Source organism: Stegodyphus dumicola, chromosome 7, assembly GCF_044657685.1.
Source record: "Stegodyphus dumicola isolate Sdum_Otavi_A_Nest chromosome 7, ASM4465768v1".
Classification (NCBI taxonomy): Eukaryota; Metazoa; Arthropoda; class Arachnida; order Araneae; family Eresidae; genus Stegodyphus; species Stegodyphus dumicola.
Window position 1 is genome coordinate 191,294,576 of NC_140774.1, and position 13,549 is coordinate 191,308,124.

Sequence of the window (13,549 nt, forward strand, 5' to 3'; positions counted from 1 at the left end):
GGTAATTTTTTTCCCATCCCAGTTGGAGTAATTTTTTTCCTACTCCAGTTGGGGTAATTTTTTTCCCACTCCAGTTGGGGCAATTTTTTTCCCACCCTAGTTGGGGTAATTTTTTTCAACCCCAGTTCGGGCAATTTTTTTCCCATCCCAGTTCGGGGAATTTTTTTTGCACCCCAGTTGGGGCAATTTTTTTAAGTAATTATATTTATGTTATTCATATCATTTAATGTTGCTAATGCTCTAAATTTATTATTAGTAAATAATGTTTCCAAATTTCAGGAAATTTTCTGTGGCATAATCCTGAAATTATGTATGTATGAGGACATACCATCACGAAATTTAATGAACATATTTTTTCCTTATGTATGCTGCGAAATAAATATAAAATACCTCAATTTATTAAAAAAATCATTAAATAGATTTCTTTCGTTTAACTACAGAATGTCTGCAAAAAAAGCCTTATTTTATAAAAATTGGTTGGTGGTGGCTTTGAGGTCCGGATTTTAGATCATTCCAGATGTTGAATGTCCGGATCTCGGACTTTGTACTGTATATATACATCTTTCAAAATATAACTTACCAATATGGATTCACTCTTTTAAAATATATTCTACTTTAATTAAACTTAGGAGATAATATAATCAATTAATCAATATTGTTTAGGAAATAAATTATATATATAAATATATATACATAGTAAAAAATGTATATTTTCACTATTCAAGTATTCACTGTGACAAGTATTCTTATCTTGTCATATGCACAGGCCTCTGTGGAAAGGGGCTTCTCTGTAAATAAAGCAATTGAAATTGAAAATTTAAGTGACTCATCATACATTTTTCAACGCACAGTATTTGATTACATAAAATTTTCTGGAGGTGTTCTTAATATCGAAATTAATAAAGAAATGAGATCAGCAGCAGCTTCTGCAAGAAGTGGAGTTCGTTATTTAGAAGTTCAGTATTTAGAAGAACAAAAATCTTTAACTAAATCTGAAAATTCAAAGAGGAAAAGAAATATTATTGAGGAAGAAATTGATTATATGAAGCAGAAGAAAAAATTTCTTCAAAGGGACATTAAAGATATTAATGAAGAAGTAGATGCTTTAGCAGATGAAGCTGAGACCAGCAGGAACATTGATTTGTTTATCAAAGCAAATGGACTTAGAAGAATAGTTAAAGAAAAGGAAATAGACATAAATAAATTAGATGTTAAAATAGCTGAAAAGATTTCAGATTTAAAAAAAGCACAAATGTTTTGTATCTTTTATTGTACAGTTTATTATTCTAGTATCTTTCAAAAAACCAAGGAAATAAATTGTATGTTTACAAATCAGTTATTTTAATCTGCAAAATATTCTTACATTGTGATTATAATAGTAGTTGACTGTGTTTAAATAAATATCAAATAAGTTAAATAATAATCATGTAAATCTCTAAAATAGTGACTGTTATTAGTGTAAAATACATTTATACATGTTTTTCAAGAAATTATGTTCCTAATTTAATGTTATCTACTTCATAACTTGTAGGGAGTTAGTTTATTTTTCAAAATTGGTTTATGGTAAGTATTAAATTGAATTTAATAATAGTGCATGATACACACTTCTGTTAGTTTCTTAAAGTGAAACTAACACTTCTGTTGTTTCTTAAAGTGGAATTACAAGCATGAAGTCGGTTGTATGGATAATTGCTTTATTCTATTCATTTTTTGTTTGCTGATAGGTCCTTAATTTTTTCTTTGATGGTCCTTAAAAGTCCTTAATTTTCATGTAAGGAAATGTGTACGAACCCTGTAAATGCCTTTTTCAAGATATCTCTCTAATTTTTCTTTCATAGTCTAATCTTAGAAAAGAAATTTTGTTTTCTACCGTTGATATGCATTCAAAAGTATTACAAAATATCTACCTTCTAAGCAGTACTTAGCTCTTAGAAATGCAAAAATGTTCTTAGAAATTCAGCTTAAAAATAGCTCTCAGGGTACTTTATGTTACCTAACCAATTAATTATGTTTTAAACCTTTACTATGGCTTCTTCTTCACCGGAATACAATTTGTCTGTATTCTGGTGAAGAAGTCTGTAGTCTTCACCAGAATATAATTTAGTTGTGTGTATTTAAGTTGAGAGTTTTGGGTGTTTAGCAAAGAACTTCTAGCACCTACAATTTTTTATTCTGCGTTTCAATATGTAAGCCGCTATAATTTGATTACGCAAAATCTGATAAAAAATACTGTTTTTTGCTTCAATAAAAGTTCTTGTTCTTAATTATCTATAGCAGTCTGAAATAATTATCTATAGCAGTCTGAAATAATTATCTATAGCAGTCTGAAATAATTATCTATAGCAGTCTGAAAAAATTGATTGCTGTCTTCATGAGTTTTTAACTTTCTTTATACTTGGTCCACGTTTCTTTACCTTCAGAAAAATGTTGCATCATAATTTTCGGCAAGCACTATTTCCTATTAAAAGTCTGTCTAAAATTCGGTTTCATTTGTTTTATATAAACATTGTCCATGCTTTTGAAATTAATGCTTTATTAAGCATAACAAATGAGAATGATACATATTAAAAACCATGAAAATCCTTAACCAGCATAAGCAAATTCCATATCAAGCATGCTTCATAGAGAGGGTATTTTTCATTCTTTCCATTTAGTATGGAACCGGAACCACAGGAGCGTAGCCCATTCCCATTCCATAGGGATTCATAGCCATGGGGTAACCCACCGGCATATATTGTGGTGCTGCTTCAATCACGGAAAAGGCAAAGATACACAGCAGCAAGATTAACTGTAAAGCAAAATATGTAATTAACATTTTAACTGACTTTTGTGAAATGAATTGATAAAATATCATACTGCATTTTATCAAAAGTAACAGCACTCAAAACATTTATCTTGAATTTTCCGTAATTTACTCATTTGTCGACATTTTAATAGCGAAATTTCGTTCTGAAGAAATATTGACCGTTGCAAAGCTTCTTTAGAAAAGTCATTTAGTTCAAATCGTAACTGATAGCTAGTAGATTTCAAAGAATTTCTAACGGATCTGATTTTCGAATTTCTATTGTAACTCTACAACCGGTTTGTTACCCGCATTACATCAAAGTACACAGAAGTCTGGACGAATATAGTTACAGGCTTAAATATTGGTTCTTAACTATCCTTTTAACTGCAATGTTGTCATAAGAAATTTTATGACAGTACTCTAGAGATTGACAGTAAGTTTCTGCTAAAATACAATCGAATGTTTTGTGTAATTTCTATAAAATAACATTAAAAAATTTAAAAATATTTATTATACTTTAAGCACTTAAGATTAAAAAAGTTATACATATTTTATGAGTTCTTTATACTTAAAAATTGTGATGCATAAGAGTGAAATCTTTCTAGGTCGGTTTTATAAATGCTTTTTATCCCCATGATTTAGGAATTTTCAGAGTGAATTTAGAGAAAATAATAATAAAGAAATAAGGACAAAGAATAATGAAAATATTTGTTTTGAAATGAGCGGCTGGTCCTTCAGGATATTTAAACTGGCACATCTCTGCGAAATTTGCATATAAATGACAGAATTTTCTATTCTTAATTAAAGCAGAATGGATATTTTAATAATTGTGATTTTTTATGTTCATCAAAGAATGACTTAAAATTATATTTTTATAAGACCTTCCTAGTCAAAGAATTTAAACTGCTTTCTTAAACCTCCGTATTTTATTTTAAGAAATTCTTCATTACATCAGAGAAACAGAAGTACAGAATTTCGTAGAATGAATACGGATAATTAATGGAATAAGGAACGTTATCCCTTTTGAAAACTTAACATATATCAATTCAAAGAACACACTCGCATAAAAAAAAAAAAAAAAAAAAATCCTTCTGTTCTAGTTAACGATCCTAATTCCAATCCATCTTTGCCTTCGGCCTTTAAAGAAATTATGTTTTAGTTCTGGTTTCACCAACAGATCGCGCCACTTGCTTATTCTTGTCCGGGCTTTCTTAGCTTATCTAATCATTATTTCCTATCTTGTTCATTTGCGGTTTTGCAGCTGAGGATGGTGGTTCGGTAAAACCATCGAAACTAGTTCTGTGAAAATTTTGAAAATACAAGGCTGATTTTTGTTGTTTAACTTCTGAATTAGTATTTATTCGGCGTGTTATTGTGTCATTATATCAATAAAAGCTTATCGTATTAAATCTTAATTCAAATGAAACATAAATATGTGAAAATTCATTGCGAATATTCGTACTCTAGAAAAGAGTTTGGAGGGTGCTTTAGATGAGATCCTCAGAGGGGGCCCGGGGCGCCTCCTCTGAGACACACTGGAAATCGTTTCGTAATCCATCATATTTGGAAAGTAGACCAATGTTTCTCTCTTTCAACTACTCATTATCTTTTCTACATAGTAAAAGTACTTCTTTTTAGAATATTGCTTTAACAACTTTATAATTTTTAAACAAATCTGGTTGACTTTGACAAGCATTTCGTAGCACAAATATCAACATTCACTGTTTCTTCCTTTAACTTTTCCAGAAAGAATTTTAGAGACGTTATCTTGTAGGAGTTTGATTTAAATATTCTTTAGGGTAGAAATTTCCCATTGATTGTGGTTTCCTCTATGTCCCTGGTTTATACCATGATTTGTGTTTAAAGTGAAAGGGGAATTCAAAATTGTAAAATGCTTTTTATAGAGCCAAATTACGGTTATTTCATTTGCAAACAACTTGACGAATCAGATTTGAATGTAAACAGCGTTCAGCGAATTGTAGAACTTTTAAGCAGAAAAGAGATATAAAGATTTCTGACTCATAGCAATTGGTATATTACAAGAAAGTATTGTAATCTCGAAAATTTCGGATATCGTATTTCAACGAAAATATCTATTATGACCATTTCGATTCCTTTTGAAAGATGTTCCTTGTTCCTTCCGTTACATCTGTATGTACGGACAAACAAAAAGGATTCTCTTCCCGAAAAGGATTTTTAAATGGATTCAGAAGAGATGTTTTTCATGACGTCTGTACGTACGTGTGTATGTATGTATCTCGCATACTTCAAAAACGAGAAGTCTCAAAAAGTTGAAATTTTGTATATGGGACTGCTATAACATGTAGATCTGCACCTCCTCTCTTTTTTGATTGCAGTCAGCCGCACCAGAAATATATAAATATATGTATGCATATACCCACTCTATTATCCGGCTCGGTAAGCTAAGTTTTTATTCTTATATGTTGGTAAAATGTATATTTTTCCTTTAAAATTTATTTAATTATATTGTTATTATATTTTATAAGGTTTTTATGCTTTTAGTTAATCCGCATGGAACAGTTGTAGAATTATCAACAATTTAAAATTTAAAATTGTTTAAGTTCCACTAAGCCTAACGATACCACCATTTGTTTACATTTGAAACTTAGTAGCATAGTGAATTTAGTCAGTTTCTGCACCAACTTCAATGTCCTTTTGCCTAGTGGGGCCAAACGTTTTGTGCCCCCAAAAATTCTGTCTTCTGCTTAATTTAATTCAAACTTTAATTTTAATTATAAAAATTGTTTTTTAACTCTATTTGGTGTTTTAGGTTTTTCTGCATTTTGCAAGTTTTAATGAAGATGATTTGAGTTTTTATGTAGCCATTTTTTCCTTGAGGTAAACTGCGAACTGAATTGTTTCAATGAGAAATATATCTCTAATGAAATTCGTTGGAGTAAGTTTAAATGAAATGCAGCAAAAGAATATGCATAATTTAATGATATTCATAATTTAATGCATAATTACAAGGAAGTCATGTGGTGTCCACAAATTATTTTTGTTGTTTTCTAGAATTTCAGTAAAAATGTCTATTTTTATCTTGCCAGCTAAAATTAAAATTAATTTTTCTAAATTCTTAACTTTCAAGCATTACCTACGCTTCATTTAGCGTAAATATTTTACATAAATTATAAATATTATGGATTAAAGTATTCTATATTTGTTGAAATTTTTTGTAAATTAAATAATGTGTATACATATTTGGCATATATTTGCTTTAAACTTATTTTAACAAATGTCTGTTTCTGGAGTTGCATTTACAAATGTTTTTTAAGTAGATAATATTTGGCTTAAATTACTATAAACTACCTAAATTTGTCTCATCTACGATTTTTTTTTGCAACTAATTATTTGTTAAACGAAACAAATTACCAGAATTTTACCTCACTGCTCATGTCCATCTTGTTGTTTAGTGCTTTAATGCAATTTATATTTTTCTTTATCTCTCATCTTTCATTTGAGATGCTTTAACAATACTGTATAGAAATTTTTGAAAGAATATCATACTTTAGGATCATTATATGTTACATATTTTAGTTATGTTAAGTAGTTTTGTATGCAAAGAAAATTAATTTTTCTTGTCTTGTTTTTCGTTACTTTTTTTAGAGATTGGCTATCCAAATTCTCGGAGTTTTAAAAACGATTCTAGATATGACAACTCATATTTTTCACCTTTTTGTCATTCCAGTCTTTCAAATGTCAACTGAGAAAAACCTTTAAATTTGAAACAAAACCTTTAAACTTAAAAGGAATTGTTTCCATACAAGGTTTAAAAGGTTTAAATGGTTTAAAAGGAATTGAACGAACCTTTAAACTTAAAAGGAATTGTTTCATGGAACTAATCAAAAGCATTCATTAAAACCACAATAATTGCAATTTTAGTATTACCCAGACCAATTGTGAGCTGTATTTGTTTAGTATGCTATCTAACCGAATCTACTGGTATTTTCTACTAATCAGTATACTGCTAACTTCCCACAAAGTTTAACGATGCAAAATTGCAGCTTTAAAATGATATCACCTTTTCCTGATACTTGGATACTTGTGTGTTTTATACAAGTATTCTACTGCATAATACAGTACTTTCCTGTTCTATTATTTTTATCCACAATGGGCCTTGTGATGAAAATTCCTTTGTAAAGTGCTTGAAACGCGACCGTGTATATTTGGTGGCAACAGTTTGAAAAGTTGATCGGGCATTTATTGTGAACGAACGCACAATGCCGTGCCGAAAATAATAGTCCTTCACAGAAAATTGCCCCTTTGGACTAATAATATCATAATGTATACTATAATAATATCATAATGTATACTATAATAATATCATAATGTATACTATAATAACATCATAATGTATACTATAATAATATCATAATGTATATATATATATAGAAACTTGTTTAATTAAACACTTGCTATTATAAAACAAATATGATATACAAATATGTTGAAAAAGATGCTTATTTTTAATGTAAAAGGGCATTAGCCCGATTGGGCTGTTAGTTATAAAACGGGATTTTGCGTCAACCCCTATAAACAACGAATCACTTTTCAAAATGTTGCCAAGAAATACTATAGACTTATATTACCTTTAAAAAAATTAAGTAATAAGGAATCTGCATGTATGTATATATGTTCCCCGTATTACGAAAAAACGACAGTACCTAGAGTCATTAAATTTTGAATAATGTTGTCGTCTCCACTCGAACTTTATGTTTCATATCTTGATATTTGATCATTTTTTAAATCAATTTTTTGATTAACAAAATCAACGATTTGTGAGCGAGCAGTGGCAGGCACTGTACGGAATAAAATATTTCTATTGCTGGACTGTATGCCGGAAATTCTAAAGATACGCTGTTTTTAAATATTTTTTGATTTTGCTGTTGGATTGAATTTTGTGTAGCGTAAATGCGAAGAACGTGATATTCAATGAATAAATGAAGTGAACACCTGCAATGTTAAAAAGGCAAAAATAGTTTTGCAAGTCACCTGACTTAGAAAACCGAACATTGATATGATGAACAAAGGAAAAAAAACTGAAAAAAAAATTAGAAAAGCAGATGCCAACACTTAACACTGCATCAGAAATTCTAAATATATGCTGCTATGTTGCTTTTAAAATTTTTGTAATTTTGCTGCTGACTCATGCACAGCGTAAGTGTGAAGAAAACGGTACTTAACCCTCTGAGCGTTACTGGTTTAGAATTGAAATTTCAAAGTTCCTCAAAATGTCATGAATAAGTGATATTTTCTGGATTTTAATTAAAAAATGACTCTTTCATTTTGTACCTTGATTCCTTTCCTTCCAATATACATCCAAACTGAAATCAGATACATTAAAAGCTAGCCGAAATTTTCATGTATATTGAATGTGGAAGGGAACCTTCTGTACGGAATTTTCCGGCCTTAACGCTGAGAGGAAAGCTAGCAGGAATGGGTGCAATAGTAAACCGGTAGACAGCGAGAACGTAAAATCCCTTAGCAAATCTTCTTGGGGGGGGATCGCTAAAATCTGAACCCTTTCAGATTTTTTTAATGCATGTTATTAGTAATATGTATATGAAACTGACAGTGTTTCGTATCCTTTAACATATTGATATAATATAATAATATTGATATAATAATAATAGTGTTTTTAACATATTGATGTTATAAGGTATTTCTCTCGCCTTCCTAGCAGAAATTTGATTGCTTAATATAGGAAATTAAAACTTAATTTTATATTTTATGAGATAGCTTTTTCTGGAGATACAAGGAGCTGAAAAGTATTGCAATGTATTGCTAACTTTTCAGAATGTTTCAGCTGTTGTTTTCGCAAAGTTTCAGAATTCAGAACTACATTTGAATTCTTCAAATTTTTGAATATGAGATATGAAGCACGTCTAGCATTAGTTAAGTATATAAGGTATTTCTTCCGCCTTACTAGCGTGCCTTCCTGGTATAGTGGTTCTGTACGCTGAGCTGGTATTTCTAGAGGTCCGTGGTTCGATTCCCGGCGAAGGCGTTTGCTAATTTTTCGATCTATCTTGCTTCCAAAAAATCCTAATGTCTCTACAGTGCCGCCCTGACTAAAAGGGTTGTGGATGATGATTCTCCGCACCCAGGATTTGGCGACTGGGTCCCCTAAAACCCTAGTTGCCCTTTCAAAAGGGGAGTATATAAAGTGTTTCTCCCGCCTTCTTAGTGTGCCTTCGTGGTGTGGAGGTTCTGCACGCTGGCCCGGTATTTCAGAGGTCCGCGGTTCGAGTCCCGGCGAAGGCATTGCAAATTTTTCAACTCTCTTGCCTCCAAAATACCTAACGTCTCTACAATGCGGTATAATAATAGTGCTGATCCGCACACTATTTACTCTAAAAACAGAAGTCATAAACTTAATATCGGCAAATCCAATACAATATTGTAATTTATTATCATGACATATTTTCTGTAGTTTAGTTTATTATAAAGCTACACTATCCAAATTTAAAATACAAAATATGCGTTAACTGATTTTTTTTTGTGTTATTATTAAGGTCAAAATTTCATTTAGACTTTAAAATTAAGAATTTAAAAATTAGAATTTTGGTAGATACAACGGCACCCTTGACTATAACATAAATCAACGGCTAAATGAATATTTAAAAACTAGAAAGGAAAGCTACAACTCAAAGTTGACTATTTCGTTAGAATTTACTGTCGAATTATTCTCATAAATGAATATCATGTTAATGTGTTCCCATGCTAGTAATTTTATATAACTTGCAATGCTACTTATATATTTTGATAATCTGAAATACTTCCAATTATTTGAAATGCTTGGAAGTAATTTGTTTTAAAATTATACATCACGTCAGTATGAAATGCATTTTCTTCGATTGCGTAATATTTACTCTAGAGGATTCTTAACCGATGGTACGCAAAGAAAAAATATTTTCAACTAATAAATTCAAAAAATCTCTTGAAGAAAAAGAAAAACTGATAGAAATTTCCAGTGATCGAACTTGAACTGAAGATTTAAATAATACGCTTTTTAACTTTTGGCTGAACCGAAAAATAACTTTAAAGGCATTTCAAATAAAACTGTTAATTTTTATTCATTTTTTGCACAACCTATTTGTGATGTGAATAAGGATTTTCTTCCATGTTATATTTAAAAATTAAATACAGAACAAAATTAAAAGTGGATCTTAATTTGCGGTTAAACTTAAGTGAAATAAGACCAGGCGCAAAAATATCTCTCTCTTAAACAGGCCCAAATTTCGCACTAAATTTTAAAATTAAAGTATAATAACTTAAATTTTAATCTAATATATATTTTTATGTTTGCATATTTAATACCAGTAGCCCATAGGTTATGCAAATGGGAAAATATATTTATTTTTAATATTTCTATATTGAGAAGTTGAAAAATAATTATTGTAAAATGTAGCGGTGGTACTTGAGTTTTTCGTTTTTTATTCAAATGGTACGCGTTAGTCCAAAGATTGAAAACCGCTGCTCTATAGCATGTTTCTTGTTTTAATATCGTCCCATAGACACAAAGTTCTTTTCTATGACGCAGGGTTAAATAACTGCATTTGTAACTAATTTCTATGATAATAGCTAATGCTTTATATTTAAAATATGATTATATGACTAGCTTGCCTTAAAATGTTTAGAGATGTCCTATAGAAACGTGTTCAATTTTAATAAGTAGTTCGATTAAAATTTTCTCATTATTTGGAGTTTTCAAATTTTAGACAAACGATTTTTATTTTTGTAAAGCAGTGGTCGAAAAGCTGCTGTGAAAGAAGTAAATTATAAATGCAGATCATGCAAATTAAAAACACAGATACTCATAATGTTAAAAGCAAATTCAAAGAAGCATCTGTTAAGGCATAAAATGCAATAAATCATTCTGAGATATTTCTTTGTTTCCCTTGTAAAAATTTAAGAAATTACTGAAACATTTTGAACAATTCTAATAGAAAATGTAAGACACATTTCATCTCTAATGTAAATTAATTTCAAATTCTGAATGGGGCCATTGTATCATACAAGAAAGGATTGCAAGTCTAATTGTCAAATGTTTGAGGAGTAAAAAAGTCATAGGAACCAGATTTGAAACAAAATAAGCTATGTAAAATTTGTAAATTTATAAAGTTTTAAAGCTTCTATCACTACTATTGTGAGAAATATAGAATGTTCTAGTTTTGATAGTTATAAATCGTGGAACAAGAATCAACAAAAAGGCGTCCAAGACGGCTTATAAGGCATGAAACATATGCCCTTATATTCTGAAGTTAACCTAATTAAATGAAGGAGATTAAAATGACTTCTCAAATAGATTTAGGAACAACGAAACGTGTCTGCTTTTAAGTGTTTAGCAAAATTTAAAACAACTTTTAAGCGAAATTAAAAGAGAGAACGTAAAGTGATTTAAATCGTTGACATAATAAATTTAATATTAATACAGCACAAAATTATAAAGATTACTCTGCCAATGAAATAAATACACGCAGAATGCCTTTTTGGTAGTGTTTCTGTTTTGTGCTTGGAAGTAAATATGTGTTTTATTATTAATTTAATGTTTTATTTCTGTGGAATGTTTAATTTTTTTTTATTTTGTCTTCTTTTTTGACATTGGTAAGTGTAAATATGAAATTTTTACTAAATGTTATCATCAAAAGTACTATTGTTTAAAAAACATGTTAATCATGAAAAGTACTATTGTTTAAAAAATTCATATTTTAGTTTTCATTATGACGGAGTATACAAAAAAAAAAAATCAAATTTCACTTGTTCGCAGTCACTTTTCTACCCGTTAATAGCTTTTAAATTAAAGGCTCAGTGATATCGAGGTCACCCAAAACTAAAAATATTTCCTTTTTTATTATTTGCTTCATTTAATTCGTTTTGTGTGTCACTTTTTGTAATATTAAAAATTAAAAATGTTTTTCAAAAAATCATATATTTATATTTATTTACATCTAGGTTTAATCATACTTATTTAAATCTAATTTTATAGTAAAATTTCCTAAAAGATCTCTTTGAATTTCCGAAACATTTTAGTAAACTTAATAAATTTTTAATTATTAATAATCTCTTAATGCGAAATATTTCTTTCTTGGAATTAACTCAAATGAATGTTTTCTTTTAGTCACTGCTAAAAGAAAACATTCATTTGAGTTAATTCTTTTAGTCACTGCTGAAAGAAAAGCTGACAGTGTCAGAAAAATCAATTAACATAAATAATTTTGTTTTAACTACCAAATATAAAAACTACCTAAAAACTTTACTTACCCACATCTTCATATTAAAAACGTTTTCGCAAATGTAGGAATGCATAGTCTCTTTTACGAGCCAGTTCGCTTATCGAATTCGAATGTGGTACAAGGGGTCTATATCGTTTTTATCTTTAAAATAAAACTGCAGATTGGCGTGATAAAAAAATCCAAATTATGATGTTCCAGAAGATTACATTATTATTTACTCCGTTTTAGGTATTTCTCGTGCAGTTTGCAATCCTGTAAGATAATTTGTATGCAGCAAATATGTATAAATTTAAAGTCAATGGTGTGAAACAAAGAAAATGAAATTGCTTTCTTCAAGAAATGTTGCAATATCAACAATTAGACGGTGGTTTCTGCTGAGAATAACCTTCGTTTCTTTTTCCTAAATAAACATCTAAAAATAGCATTTTAAAATACCAAGGGCACTTATACGGTTACGCATTCATCATGATAAAGAGTTTTACAATAACTAATCTAACTTAATCTTCTGGTGTATCTACTGTCGTTATAATCATAGTCCATATAGTCCATAGTAGGTATACTTTCATTATTTACACTGCTTATTTTTCTATAAAATTTCTTAGCTAATTTGGCCATGTATCTTTTTAACTGAGGGACTTTTAGTTCCTCGTGAATTGCTGCGTTACAAATGAACCCCATGCTCCTTGTGATTTGACGCAGAGTCAGGTTTTGTAGGATTTGTAATCTTTTCATATGTTTTTCGCTGACAGTGCCCCAGACAGGACAGGCATAAGTAATAATGGAACGTAACATGACTTTATATAGGAGTATCTTATTATCTATAGATAAAATGGAACTCCAATTAAGGGGAAGAGTTTTAATTTAGCGGCTCGGAATTTGGTAACTAACTGTGTTATGTGGGCGTTCCATGCATGTGTTATGTGGGGGTTTCGTGCATGTAACTTCGAGATATTTAACAGTCTTAGCCCACGGGATAACATTTCCATACATGGTAAGTTTTGAGTAATTTTTCTTTTCTTCGTAAGCAGAACAGCTTCTGACTTGTCTACGTTGATTAAAATTTTCCACTTTTGAAGCCAGGCCTCAAGTGCGTGGAAGTGTATTTGTAATGCTTGTGCGATCTGGTCTAAAGATGCATATTTTGGGTTGTGGTATTGAACTACTGAGCAATTAGAACAATATAACATCAGATATTACAAATGTATTATTTACTTTTTAACATCATTTCTGTGTAATTGAATAATCATGTTAATACCTATATTGTAGTAGGTAAATGTGTGGATAGGTGCACAGCAGAAGACATTTTTAGAAACCAATTCTGCCTCAGTCACATTAAATAGCACTTCGAGTAATGATGAGAGTAAAAAATAAACAATAAAGCAATTCTAAATTGCAAAACATTCTAAATTACATTGTTTGCATTGTGTGACATAATGTCGGGCAGTAAGCCGTTCAAATACTATGGTCCAGTGCAAAGTTAATTAAAATTAAATTACAAACAAGGTAA

At 29.8% G+C, this 13,549-nt stretch overlaps 1 long non-coding RNA gene across 2 annotated transcripts in view; it reads right to left on the bottom strand.

Moving 5' to 3' along the window:
- Positions 1-2,512: 2,512 nt before the first annotated feature.
- The window catches only part of LOC118201955 (uncharacterized), a 43,590-nt gene continuing 32,553 nt past the window's right edge, over positions 2,513-13,549 (bottom strand). For both annotated transcript variants that reach the window (XR_004760338.2, XR_015042284.1), the window contains exon 3: positions 2,513-2,788. This is a non-coding gene — a long non-coding RNA (uncharacterized LOC118201955). The remainder of the gene's footprint in view (positions 2,789-13,549) is intronic.